The 25,152-nt window shown below is 49.7% G+C and overlaps 1 protein-coding gene across 1 annotated transcript in view; it reads left to right on the top strand.

The window, feature by feature from the left end:
* Positions 1-10,044: 10,044 nt before the first annotated feature.
* ZHX2 (zinc fingers and homeoboxes 2) overlaps positions 10,045-25,152 on the top strand; it is a 156,149-nt gene continuing 141,041 nt past the window's right edge. The window contains exon 1 of the mRNA XM_082721771.1: positions 10,045-10,907. The gene's annotated coding sequence lies outside the window, so the exon portion shown is untranslated. The remainder of the gene's footprint in view (positions 10,908-25,152) is intronic.

Raw genomic sequence — 25,152 nt, 5'->3', positions numbered from 1 at the left:
GTGTGAAGCTGGGCTATACATGTCCGGAAACTGAGAGACAGAAGCAGAAGGCAGAAGGTTCTACCGAAAACCCCTCCTCGTGGAGGGGCATGAGGAGAGGCTTTTGTGACCACCCAAAGTGCATGTTTCCATTCATGTATTCATTCAGCATTTACTCTGCATCTCTCTTTTATCAGTCTTCTACTGCTGTGTAAGAAACTACGATAAACTGAGCAGCATAAAACAACACAAATTCACAATCACACAACTTGTACATCAGAAGTCTGGATGTGGTACCCTTGGCTTTTCTGCTCAGGGTCTCACTGGGTGCAAACGAGGTGGGGGCCAGAGCTCTACTTCTAATCTGGAATCTCAGGCTGTTCTTCTAATGACCGCTGTGGTTACTGACAGAATTCATTTCCTTGTGGTTGTAGGACTGAGAGGTCTCTGCTGTCTCATGATCAGCCAGCCAGGAACTGCTCTCAGCTCCCAGAGGGGGCTCTCAGGTCTTTGCCACACGGAACCCTCCATTAAGCCACAGAGAACCTCCCTTGTATAAAATCTCCCTCCTGTTTAAATGTCTCTGACGACTCCTCCTTCAACCAGCCAGAAAAACCTGTCTGCTTCTGAAGGGCTCATATGAGATGCCTGGGTGGCAGCTACCTTCTATTAAGGTCATGATCCCAGGGTCCTGGGATGGGGTCCCACCCTGGGCTCCCTGCTCAGCAAGAAGCCGGCTTCTCTCTCTGTCTCTTCTGTGTGCTGCTCCCCCTGCTTGTACTCTCTCTTTCTGACAAATAAATAAATCTTTTTAAAAATAAATAAATAAAAAATAAAGGGCTTATATGATTATATCAAACCTATCCAGATAATCTTCCTAATCTCCAGATTTTTAAGGTCAACTGATTTGTGACTTTAATTACATTTGCAATATCCTTTCACAGCGGGACCTCGCTTAGTGTTTGAGCAGCCAGGCGCTGGGAATCTTGGGGCCATCTCAGAGTTCTACCTACCATAAACCTATGTTAGGCAAGACAGTAGGACAGAAATGCCTAGCAGAATACACATCCACGAGGGACTTACAATCAAGCGGGCATGGCAAGTACAAAGAAGGGACCTGATTACAAAGGAATAATTCGAATTCAAGGAAAAGATAATATTCTGTAGGACTTCAGAAGTGGCCGGTGTCACGCTCTTGGGAAGAGTGGTTTTTCCAAAGGTAGGGACAATCGATTTGAGTCTTGAAGCATAGGAAGAGGGAAGGCATTCCAGGTAGAGAGTGCTGCGTGTACAGGATGGAGAAACGGTAACAAATCTGGGGGGTGACAAGGAACCCAGTGATGCTGAGTCTTCAGAGGACAAGGCTAGAAGCGGCAGAAGACTGGGCTGGAAAAGTTGGTTGGGACCCATTTGTGCCGGAGGACCCATGCCATTCCAGAGAAGCAACCAAAGATTCGAAGCAGGGAAATGACCTAGCAAGATGTGTGTTTTTGGAGACAGCAAGGATAATGAGGGCAGAAATTAGAGCCAGGAAAATGAGTTAGTTGGTATCGATAGCATTTTTCGTTCCTCAAACTAACCCTATGCTTCCAGAGGGAACAATATTATAACTGATGGATCCGTGAGAGGCAGACAGATGTCGGCGGTAAGGGACACGTGCCGTCGCCAGTAACGTGTGTGACACGAGATGGTTTTAAATGATACATGGACACAGCAGTAAATAGCTCTGACTCAGAGAGAAAGTTACTCCTTTCCAATTCTTTTTCCAGCCTTTTAATTAGCTCAAGGAAAAGTTCTCAGTTTGGAGGTAATCTGTCTTTAACACCTTTCTAACACCGTTCTCCCAAGTTCCACCTTCTGCAAATAACAGTATCTGGCTACATTAATAGCACTACTAATTTCTGTAGATTATTTTTTTTTTCCTTTCATTCGCTCCAATTACTATTGGATTTTTTCCATAATGATAAAAGCTATTATTATTATTATTGTTATTATATAAGTATATTTGCATTTTCAAATGTGAATCAGTATAACTTAAAAATGTTAAAGAATTCTGCAGATGGTCTATATGCTGCTGGGGCAGAAGTCGTGAAGGTGGGTTATAAACGAGTCAATTTGGGACACACGTGTGGAATGGGAGTCTGGCAGGATTCGCAGTCGGTCTAACTTGGGTGCAAGTCCCACTTCTAACTCATTAGCGCAACATTCCATGAATAATTCATAAACCTTGCTGGGCCTCAGTTTCCCCCTACAAATGAAGGAGATTTTACACCTCCTCAGAAGGTGGTGACAATTAAATTAAACAAAATGAAAGAAATTTCTGGGTGCCTCATACACAGTGGGCACCTGTATTTCACAACGCATGTCTCTGAAGAGGGAAACCTCAGTTTTTAGAAACAACAGAGACTTAACTCCAGCACTCACTGAGTATCTATGCTTGGTAAATATTATCTAAGAGCATTCGTCTGCTCAACATCTGGGACCTGTGGACGGCAGTTGGTTCTCTGGCTGAATCCAGATGTTTTGTGAGAAACCGTTTATTTAGGAAAAACATTTAACTCAGAGAGGCCAGCCCTGGCATCACAGACAGGCCCCCAGGGCCTTGTCTTGGCTTTCTCTAAGATCTCAGGACGCTACATCCTGCAGAGATCCGTTGGAAGTGGATCTGGGACATTCAGATACATATGCAAATGAAGGTACATAGAAAATACCTCCCACTTTTTTAGTTATCTCTTGCTGTGTAGTAAACCTCCCCCAAACTTCGTAGAGCTTAACAACTACCATTTTGTTATCATTTTTCACTTCTGTGAGCTGACTGGTTACACTGGGTGGTTCTGCTCTATGTGATGTCAACTAGAGCTGTTGTCACCTGGAGGGTCAGTTAATCTACCAGCATCCAAGATGGCGCACTCATGTGGCTATAGTCTGACTGGGTGTTAGCCAGAAATCACAGGAGCTATTGTCACTAGCATGATTTTCTTCCATGACGCCTCTCCATGAAGTCTGGGGTTCTCATAGAATGGCGGCAGGATTCTAAGAGGAAGGAAACAGAAACTGCCAGTCTCTTAAGGCCTGGCTCAGATGTCCCAGTATATCATGTCCATTGCATCCAAGCAATCTCAGGAGTAGTTCAGAGTCAAGGGGAGGGGACATAAACGCCACCTCCTAATGGTGACATAATTTTCATACAGGGAGGAAAATGATTATTATCTATTATTTTCACATGAGAAAGGATTGATGGCAGCCATCTTAGGAGACTATGTACCACACCCCTTAAAACTTTCCCTTTTTGCAGAGGGTTGTCACTCTAAAATTATGTGTGTATTTCAACCCAGTAAGTATTTATCTAGGAATTTATCCTAAAGAAGTAATCATGGATGATTCAACACAGGCTGTCTCTTGGGAAAAGAAAATGAAAGTACCTGCTATTCGATAGTACTAGACCAGTTCAATCCAATGGTGGTTGAGGATGTGTTTTGAGTGTCAATGGCCTGGAACGAGACAGAGTTAAGCTTAAAGCCCAAATCCGCCACTTAATATTTGGATGATGTTAAGAGAATTACTTGATTAAGCTCTATAAGTCTCAGCTTCTGTATCTGTACGAGATAAAATGTGGGTTGCTGTGATGATCCATGGAAAGGATTTAGCACATAGTGAATGATCACTAACTGGGACGTGCCATTATTATTTGCAGTCGTTAAAGCTATGGTTTTAGTACAAATATTTCTAATCTCCCCATCTCCAGGCACATAACACTTTCATGGCTCCATGTGAGTAACTTTGTGACCAGTTCCAACCAATGAGTGGTAAGCGAAAGTGATACATTATTTCCTGGCTGAACATTTAATTATCTGTACAAGATCTTTTTTTCTCTTGCTCCACAATTGACAAAGTCTGATGCATGTGTTGACTATTTTGTTAGCCTGAGTCCCTGAGTGACTGCGATGGTCAGAATTCTCCTTGCTAACTCTTCATGGACATGTAGCAAAAGCAAGAAATAAAGTAGTTTTAAATTACTGAGATCAGGGTTTGTTTGCTTTTTGTTGTTGTTGTTGTTACTGTGGCGTATTTGAGCCCATTCACTCTAGGGCCATGCTATTTTGGTTGTTGTTCAATCTTGCAATGAACAATATTATTGTGGTCCTATTAAAGGTGACATATAACAAAGCATTTAAATTCTCAATGACAAGAAAAAATAGCCATAATATAAGAGCCGCCTTCACTATGGAGGGCTCACTATTCACAGGGCCACTTACAATATGTTTGTACTTCCCACCAGATTCCCTTCATTACTGACCCAAATATTAGCTCAACAAAGAGACCATTTCTTTCTAACCTTTTACAAAGTTTTATCCACATTCACGCAATTTATCACTACCTAATATATTACATAGTTACTTATTATCTAGTTCTAAAATAAGCTGTTTATCCCAGGAACCATGTATGAAGCAGAGTAGACTTTTTTTTTTTAATTTAACACAGGCATACCTATATAGCAAAATGTGCATTGTGCTTTCTTCAGGGTGGTAAAATTGAGTGCTACCTATTTATGGAATATATTTATTTTTACTTAGGCACTCTTCCAACAAATATGTTTTATTTATGTGAATTTTCATTTTCAATGATTATTATGTATTATTTTCACATGAGAAATGATAATAATAGGTAACATTTACTGAACACTCACCGTGGGTCAAGCACTAAAGCTCAGTACTTTACATGAATTATCTCCACCTCCCTGGGAGATAGGTCTAATCATTATCCCCATTTAGTATTCATAGATAAGGGTACTAACATTTAGAGAAGTTAAATGAGCACTGGGGCTGGAATTCAAACCCCAGATCTCTATGCTATAGCCAAATAACTAACCAATGTATACATCAGGATGCAAACACAAGCTCATTGTAAAGAATAAATAGGCACATTCACACATGTTGGCTCATGGGAGGCTCACGAAAACCTTACAAGGTAAGCCAGCAGGCGTTATTATCCCCACTTCAAAGACCAAGTCTTGGGTCCATATGACTGCATCTTGCCATCCACCTCCTACCACATCTTTGCAACAGGTGCTTCCTGTCCCCAACTCATAAGCCTCCCCCCCCCCCCACAATACTTGGCTATGCACATCTTTCCTTGGCACACCGACTGAAGACACAGCTCTGTTTCTTCGTGGCAGACCTGAGGCTTTGTTGCTTGTAAGCAAGTCTGCATGGGAATTCATATAAGTCAGAAGTTAGGAGACTTGGGGTCTGGTCTGGGCACTGCCACCAACAGAGAGCCTCAGTTTTCCCACCTGTGGAATGAGTTGGCTGGAGAAACAGATCCCTAAGGACCAATGCAGAGTCAACACTTTTCGTGCTGGGAATCCAAATGAGGACTGACCAGCGATGCTCTTCCTCACCAGACCAAAGCCCGTGCACAGGAGAAATAGAAGCCTGGAGTGCAGGAAATGAAGGTCTCAGCGAAGATCATTCTAGGTAAACAGTAAATGTGTGCATCTTAAATAGCATTGACTCCCTATTACTGGATGAGCCCTATTACTGAAGAATGCACTTCATTCATTCATTCATTCATGCATGCATCCATCCATCCACTCATCAGTCACTCACTGTGCACCTACACATAATACATCAGCGGGTTTAAGAACATGAACAGTAACGAAGGAAACAAAGTGCATGCTTACAGTAATCTTACATTATAGCGGAGGGACAACAAATAAATGGATAAGCACATTAAAAAGCATATGGTAACAAAGACCTTGCCCGGTCATAATTCTCTTCCAGGGTATTGCAAGAGAGGGGGACAAAGTCTGATAGGGCCACGCTTTGGTCCCCTTTGGGTACCACAGCAAATGCTAAAGAAGGGGCACAGAAATAACAAGACCCGGAGTTAAAACATGGTCCTGGATGTAGTCTGAGAACTTGAAAACCACTGCACACTGTATACAATCACTGCAGCTTGTAAAAGCCTCAGTAGTCTGCCCTGTAAAATGGGCTTACCCTACAGGAATGAGGCAAGGATCAAACCAGACTACAAAATCAGATAAGTAAAAAGCTCTGAGTTTTCCCCACTCTAAACTTTCTGTTCTACACTCCAAGCAGGTTCAGATTTCTGCAAAGTCAAGCTCCTGCTAAGATTTGAAAACATCAAGTCCCCACCCCCCCAACTTTCATCCCACCACTGGCATGGGATTCCATCTCAAGGCACAAGACATTCTGTATCAAGCCATGGGGGGAGGGGCTGCAGGCACAAAGGGAAACAGCATCTTTCTAGCAAGCTCCGGGTTTTCTTCCCACTTACAGGTATTTGGCAAAGCAATCTGAATGTTCCAAAAGGTCACACTCTGCTTGTTTTTTTTTAAGTTTTGCCAATAGTGGCTGTTCTATGCTACCGTTGGTAAATTGATATTTAATAGTTTTCATTTCTCCTATCAGTCTCATAATGGAAAAATTAAAGTAATGTAACATATGGAAGGATATATACCAAAATTAAAAGCAGTACCTCCTTGGACAGCTGATAATCACTTCCTTTCTCTTGCTTGCATCTCTGTATGTTGTGCTTTCTTTTCTCATTCATTTAAAAAATATTTATCTAGGGATCAGACAGCTGGAAGAGGCGAACCTGCTATTTACATCTTAGTTCCAAATCTTTCTGCTCTGCCACTTTTCTTTTGGGTTTATAAACCAGTGTGGATTTGTTGTCTTTAGATTAGGGGTTCCACAGGGATAATGCTGCGTTTTTGTTTTTGTTTGTGTTTTTTTCTTCTCCTCCTGCAATTGCTAAATTTGCAAGACTTCCTAGCCAGGCCTGGTTTTCACCCAATTAGGAACAGAAGCTGCTTTCTCCCTGCTAGGCATCTATAAAACACAAGGATAGATTCTTGTCCTTCCTTGGTTTCAAAGCCGCTAGACAACGATATGAATCCAGGTTCTACGACTTACTGCCTGGGTGAGTTGGAGAAGTTTCTTAACCTCTCTGAATGGCCGTTTTGTCATTTATAAGATGACAAAGATTACTTCACAGGGTAGGTAAGGATTTGATGAGATGATACATTTGAAGGGCTTGAACCTAGCACAGCCTCAAAATGTAATTGCTGTTAACAAAAGTGGTCTTGGGAAGCACTAGAGGCTGTTCTAGGTTTGGAGAGCAGGCATGGAAGGAGAGCTCAGGTTGTTACTAAAAGGTGGAATCATGCAATCATTACCAACTCTGGGTCAGACCTGTAGTTAACGCAATTTTAATCTTTGGTCTCTCCATTTGCCTCAGGTAAGCTTGGACATTTCTCTGAGCCTCAACTTCCTCATCTGTAAAATGGGCATAATAATATAACTTCCCTTAACAGCGCTCTCAAAACGTGATCCAAGGACCCTGGAGGTCCCCAAGACCCTTTCGGGGGCCCTCAAAGTCAATGTCATTTTCCGAATAGGGCAGATTACTTCCCCTTTTCTCTCTCATGCTCTCACAAGTATACAGCAGTTTTCCTGAGGCTAAATGACCTATGACAAATGGCTAAATGACAAATGTCATTGTTCTGACGGCTATCAGAGAGTGTGTCTGTAAACTTCTGTGTTTTAATTTTTTTCAGTTTAATTTCTAATATGGTAAATGTCAGTATGTATCTAACTCACACAGGCAAAAGCTTTTTGGGGTCCTCAATAATTATGAGAGTTTAAAGGGACCTGAAATAAAACATTTTGAGAATCACTGCCTGGTACAGTTGTTGTAAAGATTAAGTAGCAACTGGCATATGCATACAAAGTACCCAATAAACAACATCCTTATTATTACTGATTCCAAAGCTCCTGAATCACATAAGGGTCCGTCTACACCGGCGCATAAAGCAAACTGAAATCATGGCACTCAATGCAAAGGCGCCCTTGTTTTGTTCACTACTGCTTATGTAGCACAAGCCCAGTCCATGCTAAACATTGAACAATTTGCAGACATTGCAACCCACCAGAAACCTCACGGTTTCTATGACACCTAAGTGCCCTGAAGACATGGGAACTCAGAGAGCAGTGCTGAGGGCTAGCCTGCTTGGCTCAAACCTGACCCTTCCCACCCCATTAATCTCTCACCCAGCCAGAGGCCAAGGGTAACACAGTGGACGCACAGGAACCTTGGCTTATAGAAAACCATCTTAAGTGATGAACCATCAAAAGGAGGTGAAGGGCGCCCGGGTGGCTCAGTGGGTTAGGCTGCTGCCTTCGGCTCAGGTCATGATCTCAGGGTCCTGGGATCGAGTCCCGCATCGGGCTCTCTGCTCAGCAGGGAGCCTGCTTCCCCCCTCTCTCTCTCTCTGCCTGCCTCTCCATCTACTTGTGATTTCTCTCTGTCAAATAAATAAATAAAATCTTTAAAAAAAAAAAAAAAAAGGAGGTGAAGACCCAAAACGGGAATAGTTTCCTTAAGGTTTCCTTAATTTCCACCGAACAGAACTACAGACACTTTTAAGGGGGAATGGCAGTGGAATGACCTAGAAGAGTGAAGGCTAAGAGTCATCAAGACTTAGAAGAGTGGAGAGTAAGCAGTACAAAATTATTAAAGTTGGTGGGGGATCCTTTTTTTACTTTTTTCTTGTAGGCTTCAGGCACACCCTCGAGGGAAGAAAAATAAAACAGTATGCCTAGATTCTCATGTTGATGGCAAATACATTAGGATCTTAGAAGTTATCAAATGAGATTGAGAAAGATGCGACGCGATCTGGGTCTTGGTCATCAAGGAAGCCGTTATTTAATGAGTCCGTTGAGAGCTGCGTCATTCGCCTCTCGGGTCTGTGAACATCACCCAAGAGACCCCTCCCAGGCCAGGACCTTGTTTTATAGGCCGTTAAGAAAACGAATAGACAGCACCTACATGAGCAATAACCGAACAAACAGGTGCAGACCAGCAAGACATTTTGCATATGAGCTATTTTTATTGTCAAAATTTTTGGAGCCCCAGTGGGGCTACATTAGAGAAATTGGAGCCCCTAGGGGAGAACCTAGAAAAACATTTCGGCCAGTTTCTCTCCCCAGCCTAAGAAACTAAAATGTCAAAAGGTCACGCAGTGCTTTGGCCACGCGGTCCGTCCCCAAGGCCAGCCGTCCCCACCCCAGTCCCCGTCCTCGCCTCTGGCCACTGCGCCGCGCACGGCCACCTGTTGCTGCCCTGGCGCCCAGAGCTGAGTCGCAAACCGCCGCTAGAGTTCGTTCTAATTCCCCGGAGCAGAGACTGGCCGGGAAGCCCCGACGCTCCGAGCCTGCTAATCCTCCGGGCGGGCGGGGACTCCGCAGAGCCTCCCAGCCCCAGGCTCCCTTTGTTTTCTCGCTGCGCTCAGACTGTCAGAAGTAGACCCCAGACAGCGTCCCTTGGCCACGGCTCCGCTCGTGCGCGCTTGCGCCCAACTCACACCAGGAAAGTCTGAAGCGTCGAGATGCCCTTGGAGGGGAAACGGGTCGGTCCCGGCAGGAATGCGAGGCGCAGACAGGTTGCCCGTGAGATTCCGAAGCGTCCCCTGGATCCCGAATTCCTCAGGGCTCCTTAGCGTAGCAGAGCTGCAGGAACGCCGCGCCCAGAACGCAAGCAAGCTCACCGCACCGAGGCCGCTGGCGAAGGGCGGCGAGATCCCGGCCGGCTTTTACTCTAAAACGCCCGAGGGGAGCCAGGGGGCGGCGGTTAGGGATCCCTTCCCGCCGGGAACGCCGGAGTCCCAGTTCCGAAAGTGACCCGCCCTGCTTCCGAAGGACTTCCCTGCGAGCGCCGCAGGGGTGTGCATTTCTCCGAGTCTGAGAATCGCAGCGAACGCCGGCCCGACTAGAGTTTAAGTCAGCTCCCGGGGCGTCTGTTTGTTTATTGGCTCTTAAGAGAAAAAGTTTGAGGATCTTTAACCAACCTCAGACCTGGCGCAAGCGCAAATCTCCGAATCTCCCAGCAAAAGCCATCTAATTTCAAGTTATATAAGTGGGGGCTCTTTCTCACCCTCCCTACCCCAAGCCCTCTTATTACTATTCCAGGAGCAAAACGTAACTCGCTTTAAAAAAAAATTTTTTTTAAAGTTATTATTTCCCTGAGCCTAAAGACGCGGAGAAAGGGCAGACAGTGCCCTGGGTGCGTGGCGGCCCCACCCGCGCGCGCGGCCGCTAGAGCCGAGAGAGGGACGCGGAGTCTGGGGGTGCCGCGGCTCAGGGCCAGCAGCCGAGCCCCGCAGTCCCTCCGTCTGCCACTCCACGTGGTCAGGATCAACAGTTTGTTGAGCTCATCAGTGACACCTTGAACTTTTCATAAAGAAAATGGGTATTGCACCGGGAGGGTTTGGCCGCGGCCGCCGGGCCGGGTCGTGCTTAATATTCAATGATCTCGCTCGCGCCTCCCCCTCCTCCCCTCGCAGAAATTCCTCCGAGTCCGTTACTGGGCTCAGACTTTTAAGTTAATTTACTGCCCCCCCCCCCAACCTCGGCTAGTAACCAGCGCCTTTAGGGCCAGCCTCCCCCCACCCAGCTCCCGCCTGAAAATGACATTTCGCCGGCGTCTCCGGAGGGGGCCGAATTTCACTTTGTAACTTTCTGCGGAACCCGAGCCCGGGTGGCAGCTCGGGTGGTGGTATCGTATGCAAATACGCATGCTGACGTTACAGATCATGTGGGTTTTGGCGTAGATTCCCCACTGATCGAGACATTTTTTTTTCCCCTTTTTTTTTTTCCCCTTCTTTTTTTTTTTTTTTTTTTTTTTTCTTTTTAAAATTTTGGCCACTGTTCCCCGTACGGGGGCTTTTCCTGTCCGTCTGTCTGGCAGGCTGGCCGTGCCCCTCTTTCCCACGGAGCCCGAGCCCGGCGCCCGGTGGGGAGTGGGGAGTGGGTGGGGGGAGCCAGCAGAGTTCCATTTTGGAACGCCCGTGCCGCGTCTCCGCGCTCCCAGCCCGGGTCCCCGCGTCCCCAGCCCCGGCGCAGGTAAGAAACTTCGCCTCGGCGCCCGGCACCCCCCGCCCGGCGCCGCCAGCCCCGAGCCCCGCACGCCGGGCGCCGGCCACTCCAGCCCAACTTTCCCACCGCCGCCGCCGCCGCCGCGGCTCCCGAAAATGTGTTGTTAATGGGACTTGGCCGGGTTTGTGATTGGAAGGGGGGTGGGGGTGAGGAAGGGGGGGGCGGTGCGGGCCCTTTTTTGCGGGTGGGAGGAAATCAGAGGATCCGGAGGGGGGGGCGATTTTTTTTTTTTAAGAGTTTTGATTACAAGTTTGGATAAATGGGAGCCAGACCGAGGAGGAGGAGGAGGAGGAAAAACATGTCTACGTTTCCCTATGTCGACATAAGCCACAAAAAAATATGGCGTCCGCTTTCGACAGGGCGTTACGTAGACCCGACTCTGTTTTTATTTATTTATTTCGTGGCCGGCTCCCTCCCTCCGTGGCCCGGCCGCGGCGCTTTGTGCAAACGGGGCAGGTCCCGCGGGGACTCCGGCGGGACGTGGCCCGGCCCGGCGGCTTTGGCAGGCAGGGGGGCTGCGTGTGCGAGCTGCCCGCCCTCCCCCGCGCTCCCCTCTTCTCCCCTCTCCCGGTGACGATTCGCCGTACTGTGGTGGCAGGAAGCATGACGCCGTGGGCTGAGGCTGCCTCGCCTCTCGTCGCCGCCGGTGGCTGCGGGCGGCCGCCGGAGCTACCTGCCGGGGGCAGGGCCGGAGCGCGGCGCCGGCCCCCACGCCCGGCTCAGGTGGCGGGGCGCCCGCGCAGGGGACCGGCGGGGGCTGGGGGGGGGCGACCGGGGGCGGGGTGGGGGGGGCTGGGGGTGGTGGCCCCGCGGTCCGCCGCCGGCCGGCCCACGCCCGCGGCCGCCTCTGCCAGCCGAGCCCACGCTCGCCCCCGGAGCGGCAGCTGGCGCTGGCGTCCGCCCCGCGAGAGAGAGGTTCATCTTTGTTGGTGTTGCGGCGTCTTTGTGGCTTCAGCAGGACTTGGTATCCTTGCCTCTGCCAACTTGCCCTTTCCCGGCCGCTGTGCAGGAGGCTGCGGAGACGGAGAGGAGCAGAAAGTTGGGAACCAGTGAGCATCCCAGGACGGTCCCCTCGGCCCCGTAGCTGTGCGGAGCTCGGAGGCGGAGGAGGAGGGTGGCTCGTGAAGCTGGGGAGAAAACTTGGGGAAGCCAAGTTGTGATTTGCTCGGGCTTCCACCTGATTGATCGGCTTCAAAGCCAGTGGGGTCTCTGCATTCTGCTGTTCGGGACGGCCTTTTGTTTGTCCGGAGTTGGGGGCGGGCGGGGGGGGGGCGAATAATGACTTTCCCTGGACCCATATCCTTTGAAAGATGCATTATCCCGCCGGCCCAGGGGGTGGTCTACTGAGTCTTGTCCGGCCCTCGAGTTCTTCCCCTACCTGGTCCCTGACGATCGATCGCCGTCTGTCCAAGTCAGCAGCTCTCCGGGTCTGAAGCGGGCCGCCTTGGGCAGGTTTTCGAGGGGCAGGAATCCCTCCCCTTCATCCCTTGGATAGCTCAGACCTCCCACACTTACCCTCTTAAAACACCACACACACACACACACTCACTCACACTCCTTTATGTAGAGCAGAAATTAATGCCTGTTGTAGTGAAGGGGGTGAGCTTCTGAGAGCTCTTCAAGACTTCAGTCAAAAGGTGATTTTCTATTTATGAGGGCCCTGAGTTGAAGCAGTTCAGTCCCAGGGCAGTAATGTCAAAAAGCATTTGGATGACAACCAAGTGGAATAAATATCTTGTAAAATGGCATGTTTAAAAGTAAAAATAGATTAATGGAGCCCTCAAGTGCTTGAATGGAACTAACATAAAGGTTTGATTCAAGTTTAAAGGGAAAATTATATAAAGCTGTATACACATCTTCTTTTAAGGCAGGGCGCCGAGGGAATCTACAAGTAAGACTGAGATGCATCGCTGACAGTAACCGGACCTGGGATCTGTGGGAATTTTGTGGGTGCTGAAAAGCCAGGCTGAGATTGTTCCTGTGCGCATGTGCCCCTTCTGGCTCAGTTTGATGTCAGTGGGGACGCACCTGAAGTTAACGGCTCTTAGGGGGAAAATCAGAGGCCAGGGATTTAGGGGAAATCTGATACATTAACCAAGCCCCATGGAAAGGAAAAGATAGAATGACAAGTGTTTGTTGGTACTCAAGGATATTCTGATGAAATGCAGGGTATCTTGACCTGCGGAGAGGTGACCCCCACCCCAGGTGTCTCATCTCCATCAGGGCCGTGTGATTGAGAGGGACGCCATGCACTTGACAAAAAGAATAATGACAGTGTTCGATCACGGTGGCTAACATTTACTGTTTTAGTGGGCCAGGCACAATGCTTTCTATTCCGGGTGCTTTCTCATTTAATTCTCACCAAAACCCTGTGAGATAAGGACAGTTATTATCTCCAGTTTGCAGTTGAGGAAACTGAGGCTCAGAGAGGTGAAGAAATTTGCCCAAAGCTGCAGAGCAAAAAGGGAAGCCAGTGTGCAAAGGCCTTGGTTCTTTGCCTTCAACACTCCTGTTCTGGCAGCTCTGGGATAAGGCGAGTCCTCATTAGTGTGGAAAAGTAAAGGGACAGGTGTAGGTGAAAAAGGAGGAATGGTGACCCCTACCCTGGAGTCTGAACTCCAGAATTTTCCTGGGCTTCATTTTTTTATTCATTTATTTAGCAACTGTGTGTTGATCTATTTGTTCATTCAGCAGCTATAATCATCCTGGGAAGAGTGCGGTCATTAGCCCTTTTTATATGCCAAGAACTTTTATAAGTGCTTCTGGTTACTTTGTCTTCATGACAACCCTGTGGGGTAAGTACTGCTGTTCTGTCCCTTTTATAGATGAGGAAGCAGAGGCAGGGAGAGATTCTCCAACTTGCCCAAGGCCCAACAGTAAGTGAAGTGCTAGACCCCGGAACATGCTCGCTTCAGGCTCCAGTGTGCTGCTCTAGACATTATAGAGATGCTGGGGAGGTAGAGCCCCCTAACCTCAATGCAAAACACTGCCCCAGGCCCTAGGAGAGGCTGGCAGGATCCAGACGCCAGGAATCTGAGCAGCGGGCAGGCCAAATCAAGCAGGATTAACTAAGTGCTGTAATTGAGAAAAGCACAATGAAGGGCATAATTACTGTGCTCCGAGGGAATCGTGGAGGATTTCCTAAAGGGGGTAGCGTCTGAACTGACCCATGGGATGAGGAGGGACAGTGTCTGGAGGTGTGTCGGGTGTGACTGCGTTCAGCTGTTAGCAGCAGAAATCCTGACCGCTGGCCACTTAACCAGAGGGGGCGTACTTGTGTCAGTCAATGAGAAGGGTGGGTGGGACGATGTGTCACTGGAGACCCGGGCTCTGTCTTTCCGCTTTGCCATTCTTAGGTACAGGCCTTTGGCCCCAGGTCTATGTTTTTGAGGTGGGAAGGTGGTTGCTGTGGCTCCAGGCTTCACATCCGCCTTCCAGGAAAGAGAAAGCAGGATGAGTGAGGCTTAGAGCATTTACCTAGTGTGGCTTTACTGTTAATGTGGGAAGAGTTGCCTCTCAGGGACTTTTGTCCTTAGCTCGTTGGCCAGAACTGTGCCGCCTGGCCACCCAGGGAGGGACAGTCGTGTGTTTTGGGGTAGGCACATTGCTGCCGTGAACAAATTGGGGTGGATGGTGCAAATGGTTGTTGAGTAAGCGGATACAGTGTGTGTGGCCTAAGAGGAGAGGAAGAAAGGTTTTCCCGGCGAAGGTAAAACCACGTCGCTGTGCCTGTTCTGAGGGGGTGGAGAGGGGGATGCAAGGAAGGTTGTGCAAAGCGACGATGCCCAGACTTGGGGGTGGACGTGGAGGAGGTTGGCTTTTAATGCATAGGTACCGGGGAGCTACGGCAGGTTTCTGAGGGATGTCATGTGTTTAGGAAGGTAAGACTGACAGCGATATGCCTTGTGCAGACAAATCAGCTTGGTTCTTATTTAAAATAAAATGAGTTCTGGAAAGTTTTGGACCAAGGGACCAGTTTTGCCTTAGGGCAGAAAGAAGACTGTGCAGTAAGGAAGGAAGGATTGATGGGGAAATGTCTTTTAGGTCCTGCCGACAGGAATCCAAAGTTAACCCGATGTTAGTCAGCTTTTCCCAGGGGTAACTAGCTCTGCCTTATCATATCTCAGTTCGTGGAGCTGAAAACCGTGGAGGTAGGTACGGTTACTCCCCAAACACTACACTTGGCCTTCCTCCTGACCCTCAGACACCTGGGTCCTACCTGCATTAGAATAACTTTGGTCATGACCCTTCGCCCTTGCTTTATTTTTTTAAGATTTATTTATTTATTTATTTAAAAGAGAGCAAGAGAGAGGGAGAGAGAGAGAGAGCGTGTGCGAGCATGTGCATATGCGCATAAGCAGGAAGGGGGGGGTGGAGAGGGTCAAAATCCTGAGCAGACTCCCCAGTGAGCATGGAGCCCAAAGCAGGGTTTGATCTCATGCCGCTGAGATCATGACCTGAGCCAAAATCAAGAGTCAGACCCCTCACTGACTGAGCCACCAGGCGCCCTGCTTCACCTTTGCATTAAATCAGGGGGTTGCGACCAAAGGGCATCAGAGGGCCTTCTGTCAGGTTCTTCACTCTGGATTCCTCCAGCAAGACTCACGTCCCTGATTCTCTGCTAATGTGGTTAGCTTTATGACTTTGGGCTGTTACTTACCTCGCTGAACCTCAGCTTCCACATCCCGAACACGGAGATTGTTCCAGTAGCCGCCTTACGAGTTGTTGTGCAGCTTGAGAAGAAACTTACGAGAGGGCTTAGCATAGCACCTAACACCGTGTTCAGGACACGTCTGCTGTTGTCACCGTCATCACGCCCAGCATCATCACGGCCACTGCCTCATGCCTCAGGCATGTGACTCCCCGGTCTCCCTGAAGTGCCAAGTGATTAACACAGGGGATGTTTATCATTGATTCCAAGAACCCCACTGTCCCCATCTCATCGAATGGTCCTCCCTCCTCTCTCACTGAAACGGACAGCCTTCCTGGAATATCGCAGGGAGACCTGGGGCAGCGCTCAGGGTCTGTAATGTGCTGTGTCATGGTCAAATCCAGACAGCGTGGTTCTGAGAGGATGCTCGGCTACTCACGTCCCCTGTGGTAGACAGTAAAGTAGACATTGCTTTTAGTATTGACAAGGTAGTTTCATTTTTAAATAGAAAAAATAATCCTTCCTGTCTCCCCTCCCCCACCCTTCTGTAAGGCCCCCCACCCTCCATCAAACAGGTTGTGATTTTAAGAACATCCACCCACAATCTGTTTCCTGTTCCTAGGCTTAGAGTCATGCATTTGAGAGGGGTTAGTTGGCAATGGTGTGAGAGAGAGAGAGTGAGTGTGTGTGTGTGTGTGTGTGTGTGTGTACACGCACACACATGTTGACTCCCAAGGAGAGAAACGGTCCTGACAACAGTACATCAGTTTCCACCCAAACTTTCAAATGGAATTTTAAAAAGCCAGAGCCAGAACCAGTTTTCTGGCTGACACCTCGCTTCACCCCCCTGGTGAACAATTCACCTGTTAAAAGGCACAGTTCACGCACTTTCTTCCTTCTTCTGCCCCCACTGCAACCCTCTGGTATAAGAAACACTCAGTGGAGATTAAATCTTACTACACAATGTTTCACTGCGATAGTAGTTACCACTGCGAGTCCGCAGTGAACGAAGGCTTGTACTACTGATCCATGGGGGAGCGATGTTAAGGAGTGTGACCGGGCAGTCGCTTTGGTGTAAGAGATCGGTGGTATGTTTTGGGGGCACACAGGCTTGGTTTAGGATAGAAAAGTGAGAAGCATGTGATGGGTTTACTTCTAGATTTAAAGCCATGCTGGGTTTGCCCTGCGGGGGGGAAACCAGCAAAATCCTGGAACCATTCGCTGTCAAGTTCAGCTTGGGGAGTGGATTCATGCATCCCCAGGGCCTCAGAGAGAAGCCAAATTGAGTTCTTTCCGTCTTTGGGAGGGAATCCTCTCTGTTGGAGGCCCAGGATAGACTCTGGGAGAGAGAAGGAGCCTGCCATTGAGAAGGGAGGAGGCAGGTTGTAAGTGAGAGTTCTTGGGATACAAGTTCTCGTTGGCCTGGTGAGGAGGCTGCCACCGCAGCTTTTAGACTCCAGAACGTCCGCGGAAACCCGAGGAAGGTCCAGGAGTCTAACCTGAGGAGGGAGAACTCCTGCACACATGCACGGGCTGTGCAAACACGAGAGCTGGAATCAGTGTTGGCTCCAGAAGAACACTCCTCAGCGGGGCTGACTTTCGTGCCCGCCCCCAGCTGTCTTGGCCCTCACCCCCCTGCCTTGTCTGCTCCGACTGGTGAGATGGAACGATGACAAAGTTCCCTATACACCCAGCCACACTGCAAACACATGGTGTTGCCGCCTGGAGAACAGCAACACGCCCCCAGCTGGAACGCCTCCTATGTACCAGGCACTGTGCTGAACACTTTCCTCTCACCGTGGCGTTCATTCAGTTGTGACCATGAGGAGCGCTTCGAGAGCAGGAGGGTTGCCCCATTGCAAAGACAGGAAACCAGAGCTCAGAAAGGTCAGGTTCTTGCCGAAGGTCACAGAGAGAAGGTGGCCAAGTCGGGATTCCAGCTCCGATCGGTCTGATCCCAAAGCCGGTGGATGCTCCCCGCTGGCTTCTGGAGGCTGGGAGGAAGGATGGGGAGAAGGGACGGTTTCAGGACGCGCTTCTGGGCAGTCTGATTGCTTTTCTGCTGAAGGGGCGTAGGGCTGTGGGTGTGCATGCATGAGTAGGAGTGTGTGTGTATGTGTGAGTTTAGTCACAACAGAAGAGATTTCCAAAACCGCGCTCGTTATCCTTAGTCCCCCAACGCCCCCCCGCCCCCCACCCCTGCTCCAAGAAAGACAACTCTAAAACCTCCGTCAGGGTCTGTGACAGAACATTCTTCAGGGGGTACTGCTCCCTCTCCACCCCCTCCCTGTGTGTTAGAGAGAAGGAATCCCAGGGGGCTGCAAGCTGCACTTGGGGACTGAGGAGACTCTGGGCGCTACTTTGGAGATGCTAAACACCCTCGCCAGCCAGTGGGGGAAGGAGATGGAGAGAGCAGGCGTTGGGAGGGTGGAAATGGCTGTGTTGCTGTTTTTATACAATAAAAGAGGATCATTGTAATTGGGAGCCCTTGAATCATAACACGTCTGCCTATGGCTCTCTCCAGCTGCAGAGCCATTTAGTTAAATAGCACACAGAAACCTCCTTTCAGCCGGTATTACTTTCCCGCTGTTCTTAAAATGCAAGACTGAGCTGAACTGTGGTAACGACAAAGCCATCTCAGGCTCCCCCAGCCCCCGGGTGTACCCAGAGCCCCCACGGAATCTCCCTGGCCCCTGGAGGAAGACATTTAGAAATTCTTTTCATTTGTACGGCACCCTTGCCTTTTTGGAAACAGCTCCTTTAAGATATTTGCACACAGTCTGGTGAGAGCGAGATGGCACAGCCAAGTTGTTTGGGGGTGGGGCTGGCCCAGAAGGGGCAGAGAGAGGCCAGCGTGCCGGTGCTGGTAGGGATGGGGTGTGTCTGTGCCTTTTGTGGGGAGCAGTGGGAAATGGAGAGATATGGACTGACAGCTAGAAGCTGGAAAAAGAGATTGCCCCCTGGCCAAGAGATTTAGGGGAAGAGACTCTCCCGGTGGCTCCTGGCAGGAGCAGAGAGAACCCCTCCCCTCCCCTAAGAGCGCGCTGAGGGTTCATTATCCTGTAGAAAGGCCTGCTACTTTCTTCTGGGGAACTTTGTGTTACAGAATTAGTGACGAGCCTGCCATGAACTTCTGCCAGAGGCAGGCTGTTCAGGAGGAGCTGGGAGACTTCACATTGTTTCCAAGAGCAAGGGCGCTCGGGCCCACGGGGCCACAGAGTAGAAACCGTTGGGCTCATTCCGAGGGTTAATGGTAGACATTGCGAAGATGGAGGGCTGTATTCGGCACTGTGACATTGAACATGGCCTGACTTCAGCACTTTCGGAAATGGGATTTATGGGTCTTCCGGTACAAAGTCTAATGTCCTCTGGGATCTCCGGAGGAGGATATTGGGGAGCCAGGGATGAGTCTCATAGCCACATGGTGCACTGGTAGGATCGGGGAATGTTCCAGCTGGAAGAAACTTCACAGCGCCCCGAGTCCATCTGAGGGAAACTGAGGCCCAGAGAGCTTAGCCCATTCACCCAAGACGACATGATCACCTGGCAGTAGATCGCTCGTGCTCATCTGTAGGGCCCAGCTTACAGCTCTTGTACCCTTGTGCCTTCCCTCACTACTCTGGTTTCTGTCTGGCCAGCAAATGCTCAGCAGCTGCTGGAGGAGGAAAAGGGCGTCCCGGCTTGCAGGAAGGTCTTGGTCACGGGGCACTTAGCAACCACGGTTGTCCTCATACTGACGTGGTAGGCGCAATGCTGAGCACCCTTTGTGTGTCAGCTCATGAACGTCCGAAGAGATAGAAGAACTCTCTTATCTCCGTTTAACAGGTGAGGAAGAGCATATCAAGAAGCCCTTTGTCCAAGGTTTCTGGGAGCCAGGCACCTGCAGCTCCTCCCTCCAGGAGGAGGGAGGCACCAGCCTCTCCTGCCCTCCGTGCACCTGGGGCTCCGCTGTCCCCGATTAGAACTTGTGGCTGAGCCACCAGCCTGTGCTGACGGTGACACAAGGATGAGCGCGCATTTGGGGCTTGACACGGGGCGTCCTCACACATAGTTCCCCCTAACCCCCCGTTTATTGAATGCCACCGTGTGTAGGCTCCTCAGGCTGTCACCCCACAGCCCAAGTCGTTAGTCCAGCGCCCCAGCCGAGCAGGGGGTGTGAGGGCGGAGCTGGGACTCCAGCACAGGCCGTGCAGTCCAACCCTGAAATAGTTTCAGCCCCATCAGCCCTGCTGCAGCCATAACGTGCTATTGGGGGGGGGGTCCTCTGTGGGCAAGGACAGGTCACTTAGGGACACCAAATCACCCTAAAAGTCCCCCTAAAACTAAAGGAACTGGGGCACTCGAGGCAACTTTCAACTGAGCATTAGATACTTATTTGAGCATATTAAGATGTACCAGTTATCTCACGAAACAAACCGAGCGTTGCTGGGGGCAAGGGGGTAGGGAGAGGGGGTGGGGTTATGGACATTGGGGAAGGTACGTGCTATGGTGAGTGCTATGAAGTGTGTAAGCCTGATGATTTGGAGACCTGTACCCCTGGAGCAAATACTATATTATATGTTAAAAAAAAAAAAAAAGTACCAATTATAGGCACCCCTGAGTGGCTCAGTTGGTTAAGTGTCTGCCTTCGGCTCAGGTCATGATCCTGGGGTCCCGGGATCGAGCCCTGCCTCAGGGCTTCCTGCTCTCGGGGAGCCTGATTCTCTCTCTCCCTGTGTCTCTCCCACATCTTGTGCACGCCCTTTCTCACTCCCTCTCTCTCTCTCTCAAATAAGTGAATAAAATCTTTAGAAAAAACTACCAGTTACAATATAGAGGGTGCTGTGTGCCAGGCCCTGTGCAGCTGTGTACGCAGGTGTTAGCATTAGCGCGTATTTTAAAAGAACTTAAAGTGTAACGTACATCTCTTAAAACTCACCCATTTATAAAGTGTACAACTAGGTGATGACTAGTGTGTTTACAGCTGTACAACCATCACAACAGTCTCATCTTAGAGCATCTCCATCATCTCAGAAGGAGATCCTGTGCCCATTAGCTCTCACTAACCAGCCCCTCTGCAGCCGCCCGTCCCCAAGCCTTAGCAACTGAATCCACTCTCTGTCTCTACAGACCTGCCCTTGCTGAGCATTCCATACAGGAAAAACTGTGTAAATGCCCGGTCTTTCATGTTTAACTTCTTTCACTTAGCATAGGGGTCGTGAGGCTCGTCTGTGTTACAGGACGCATCAGGACCTCATTGTTTTCACGGCTCCGTAGTATTCCCATGTGTGCCCGTGTCTGCGAGGGCCGCCATAAAAAATACAGCAGACCCAGTGGCTTCAACAACAACAGACATTTATTTTCCCATGGTTCTGGCGGCTGGACGTTGAAGATCAAGGTGTCAGCACACTCGATTTCTTCTGCGACCTCTCTCCTCGGCTCGCAGATGGCCGTCTTCTCCCATGGCCTCATGTGGCCTTTCCTCAGTGCATCCCTGGGGACCCTCTGTGTGTCCACACTTCCCCTTCGAAGGACACCAGTCAGACTGGATTTGGGCCCACACTCCTGGCTTCATTTTAACTTAATTCTCTCTTTAAAGGACCTGTCTCCAAATACAGTCACAATCGGGAGTACTGGAAATAGAGCTTCAACATGTGAATTGAGGTGGGGATATAGGTCAGCCCCTTTTTTGTTTGTCCATCCACCTGCCAATAATTGGGTTTCTGTATTCAGGGCTTTGGAACCATGCTGCTGGGAACACTTGTGTGCGATCTGTATGGGGGTGTGTTTTTACTTCCAGCAGGAAGAACCTAGGAGTGGAATTGTTAGGTTAGGTGGTCCCTTTATGTTTAACTTATTTTTTAAGATTTTATTTATTTATTTGAGAGAAACAGAGAGAGAGAATGAGCAGCGAGGAGGGGCAGAGAGAGAGAGAGGCAGACTCCCTGCTGAGTGGAAGCCTGACATGGGACTCATCCCAGGACCCTGAGATCATGACCTGAACCAAAGGCAGATGCTTCAACGACTGAGCCCCCCAGGCATCCCTATGTTTACCTTTTTGAAAAATTACCAAACCATTCTCCACAGTGGCAGCACCATCTCACATTCTCTGCAGCGGGGCAAGAGGGTTCTGGTTTCTCCGAGTCTCCACCAACCCTTGACATTGCCCTAAGCCCCATTTTACAGGTGAGGAAACTGAGCATGGCGTAGGGAGGGTCAGTCACGTGGCTCGAGGGCAGAGGTGCGGGATCACAGGCCAGTCTGACCAGGAGACTACCCCGGGCGGGCCCGGACTAGGGTGAAGCAGGGGCGGCCTGGCTCCTGCAAGTGTGGGGCCCGCACTGGAGAGGAAGGGCCCCTTTCAGTTTCATGTCCTTGGGTGGCTAGTTGGCCGCCTGCCTCACCCCTGTCCTTGCCCTGCCGCTAGCCTGCTCCCTGCATGTAGGGGACTGCGCTTAGTGTTGGGAGCAGCGTGCGGGAGATAAAGATGACCGAGCCACAGCCCCTGCCCAGGAGGAGCTCCCAGGCATGCTGGGCAGTGTGTGCATTTGCTGCACCACACACCTGGCCTAGCGGGACTCGCGACGGTGGAGCCCCTGCAACCAGGGTCGCTGTGTGAGTCCCAAGGGGCACCTAGGCAGTGCCCCAGAAGTGCTGGCTCAGACTGGTGTGTTATCACTGACCTATCTTGGACCTTCTCTATGGCGAGGCTAACTCTGAGGCATGAGAGCTATCCTTTTGCCTTGGATCCATGACTGGGGCCACACCCCTACCCCACTGAAGCAGCCATCACCCAGTGAACAGGAAGTGACCGGGGTGAAGGAATGGGCCATCCAGGCTCTCCTCGGACCTGCTGAGCCGGTCCTGGGAGTGGTGGGTCCCATCCGTGGAGCCCAGCGCAGGCTCTCCTTGGCATCTGGCAGTCCCTGGCTGGGCTGTCAATGCTCTGTGTCTGGTTCTGCTACCTCCCAAGCCAGAGTGTGATTCCTGTGCTTCCAGGTGTTAGAAAAGACCTGATAGATCATGCGTGGGGCCTAGATGAGCCAGGGAAGGGGCTTCGGGGCCTTTCTGAGGAATTGGCAGTCCCCTGGTTTCCCCCAGCTGGGAGAAAGGGCCCTGTCCGTGGCCTTGGTTATAACCAGATCAGCCTGCTGCTCGTTGAGGGCCGGGAGGGGTGTACGACCTCCCGGGAGGGATTCATGGAATCAACCTCAAGATTTCTGGATATAGAAAAGATACGTGCCGCTTACAGAAAGGATAGAAATGGGTGGTTCTAAAACACCCAATCTGATCATGTTTCATTATCCTTCTAAAAACCTCCCCGTGTCTATGGTTGTCCAGGAGTCACAAGCTCAAATGCTTTCAGGGGCTTTGCAGGTCGTATACGAGAGAGAAGGGGTGTAGAAGGCGGTGGCAAGTGATGGGAAATGGGTCAAAGTGAAACGCCTAAACCCAGTCTAAAGGTGTCCAAAATCCATTTTTTTTCCCAATGTGTTTTTCTATCCATTTTAATGAGGACCTCCCCTTAGTCATTTTTAGCCCATAGGATCAAGTCCACAAATCTCTGACTCGCACATGACAGCTGTCTAAGAGCTGAGCTCTGCCCACCAGGCACGTTCTGCTATAAGCAGTGGACCCCTTGCCCTGTGCCCCGCACTCCAGCCCGACAAGACTGGCCCCTAAACTCAGGTGCCATCCTCTCTCCTTTTCCTTTCCCCCAGAAAGACTCCTCCCCAAACTCAGCAAGACCTACTCATTCCTGCTAGAGGGAGAACTTGCTCCCTCCTCCGAGAAGCAAGTGTGCCATAGAAATAACCCCTTAGAGATCTTAGCACATTGATTTTCGTCTGTCTCCTTGAAAAACTGTGAGCCATCCCACCACCCCAAGGGAGGGTTTCCTGTTTGTCTCCATGTTCCCAGCACCGGCTCGAGGCTCACCCATTTAGTAGATTCAAAATGAATGTGTCTCGTGTGATTGGACTGTTACAAGGATGAGTAAAGGACCTTTTCACCGGAGCCTGTGTGGGAGCCTGTGCTCTGGGTCATCACGAGTTAGCAGAATGCGCTGCTGCTCACTGCTGCCCCCGGTGGCGAGTCTAGGACAGTCACTGGACCATTTTGTAACAGGAAGCAGTGTGGAGGAAGCTTCCGACCCAGGCTGGTTTCGTCCCAGATTTAGGATCTTTGGCCAAACTCTGCCAAACTCCCTGCCTCACTGGCTCCTTCCCACTGCCTCGTCTGGACCTCTGGCCTCTGTGTGCGGCCTGGACCCACTTTCTCCATCTGACTTGTCCGTCCCCTCTGTAGCCTCTTGGGAACACGGTCTTCAGCTTCCCGTAGGGCACCTACTGCAATTTGACGGGTCGTGGTGCATGGTCTTTCTACTACTTCCAATAGTATGCTGTTTTTTACTTTTTTATTTTATTTTATTACCCAAGTCTAAACTTGAGACCAGACTCTACTGTCAAGGTAATAGAGAGGAAGGAAACAAAGTGATTGAATGCCCGCTACATGCCAAACACTGAACCAAACATAATGTGTACTCTACGTTGTTTTAAATTATTTAATTCTCCCAACACCCCACTTGGTAGACTTTTTATACCTATTTTATGGATGAGGAAATTGAAGCGTCAAGAAATTAACTTGGCTGAGTTATACAGGAAATGGTGGAGCTGGGATTTCGAGCCGGGTCTCAGTGACATTGGGCCCCAGGGACTTGCCACAGCACGATGCTGGAGTGTTAGGTAAAGAGTATTAAGAGTCTGTGTGGGGGTGCCTGGCTGGTTCTGTTGGAAGAGCGTGCAACTCCTGATCTCAGGGTCATGGGTCTGAGCCCCATGTTAGGTGTAGAGATTGCCAAAACAACAACAACAAAAAATCTGTGTTAAATGCCTGAGCAGATGGGATACCAGGGACACTAGTTGTATATTGCCTTCTAGAGTTTAAGATTTTGCTTGTGAAAAGCTGCAAGGTAGCCTTACTACTGGAGCATCTTCTTCCTTTCCCTTACAAGGTGCCTCTTGGCACTCATATAGCTTCTCATTCCCAAGATGCATTTCCTCTTACAGTTTTGTCACCAATTTTGCCCCCACTCTGGGGAGGGAAGGAAAAAATACCTGTCATGAGAGAGTTGGCCACAGTTAGTATATCTCAGCAATCTTGCTGGGCCATCTTATGCAATGGGAAAATGGTCTCCCTGAGATTTCAGTCTGGTGCGGAAGGACTGGCCATTCTGGGACAAACATGCATGAACCCTCTGGAATGGTACTGAATAAAGATACAGGAGCAGTCAAGTGAAGCTAATCAATGATGCCATGACAAGGAAACCCCCAGATCCCACTCCCTTAAGAGAACAAGGCTTATCTCTTGCCCTTGGGAAGCACGCTGAAGGTCAGTAGCTCATCAAGGTAGCTCTCTTCCAAGCTGGAACTTAGGGATCCAGGTGGCCCGGATCCACATCATTTGAAGCAATTGGCTTTCAGGCTGCTGGAGCATAGGAGAAGAAAATGAAAGGGTCCCCTACACACTCTTTAAAGGTATCACCTCTCCTCACAGGACCCTGCCTACCTGTAGGATGCTGGA

Source organism: Mustela nivalis, assembly GCF_964662115.1.
Source record: "Mustela nivalis genome assembly, chromosome: 2".
Lineage (NCBI taxonomy): Eukaryota > Metazoa > Chordata > Mammalia > Carnivora > Mustelidae > Mustela > Mustela nivalis.
The sequence above is the reverse complement of the archived record's forward strand: the minus strand, read 5'-3'. Positions and strand labels throughout refer to the sequence as shown.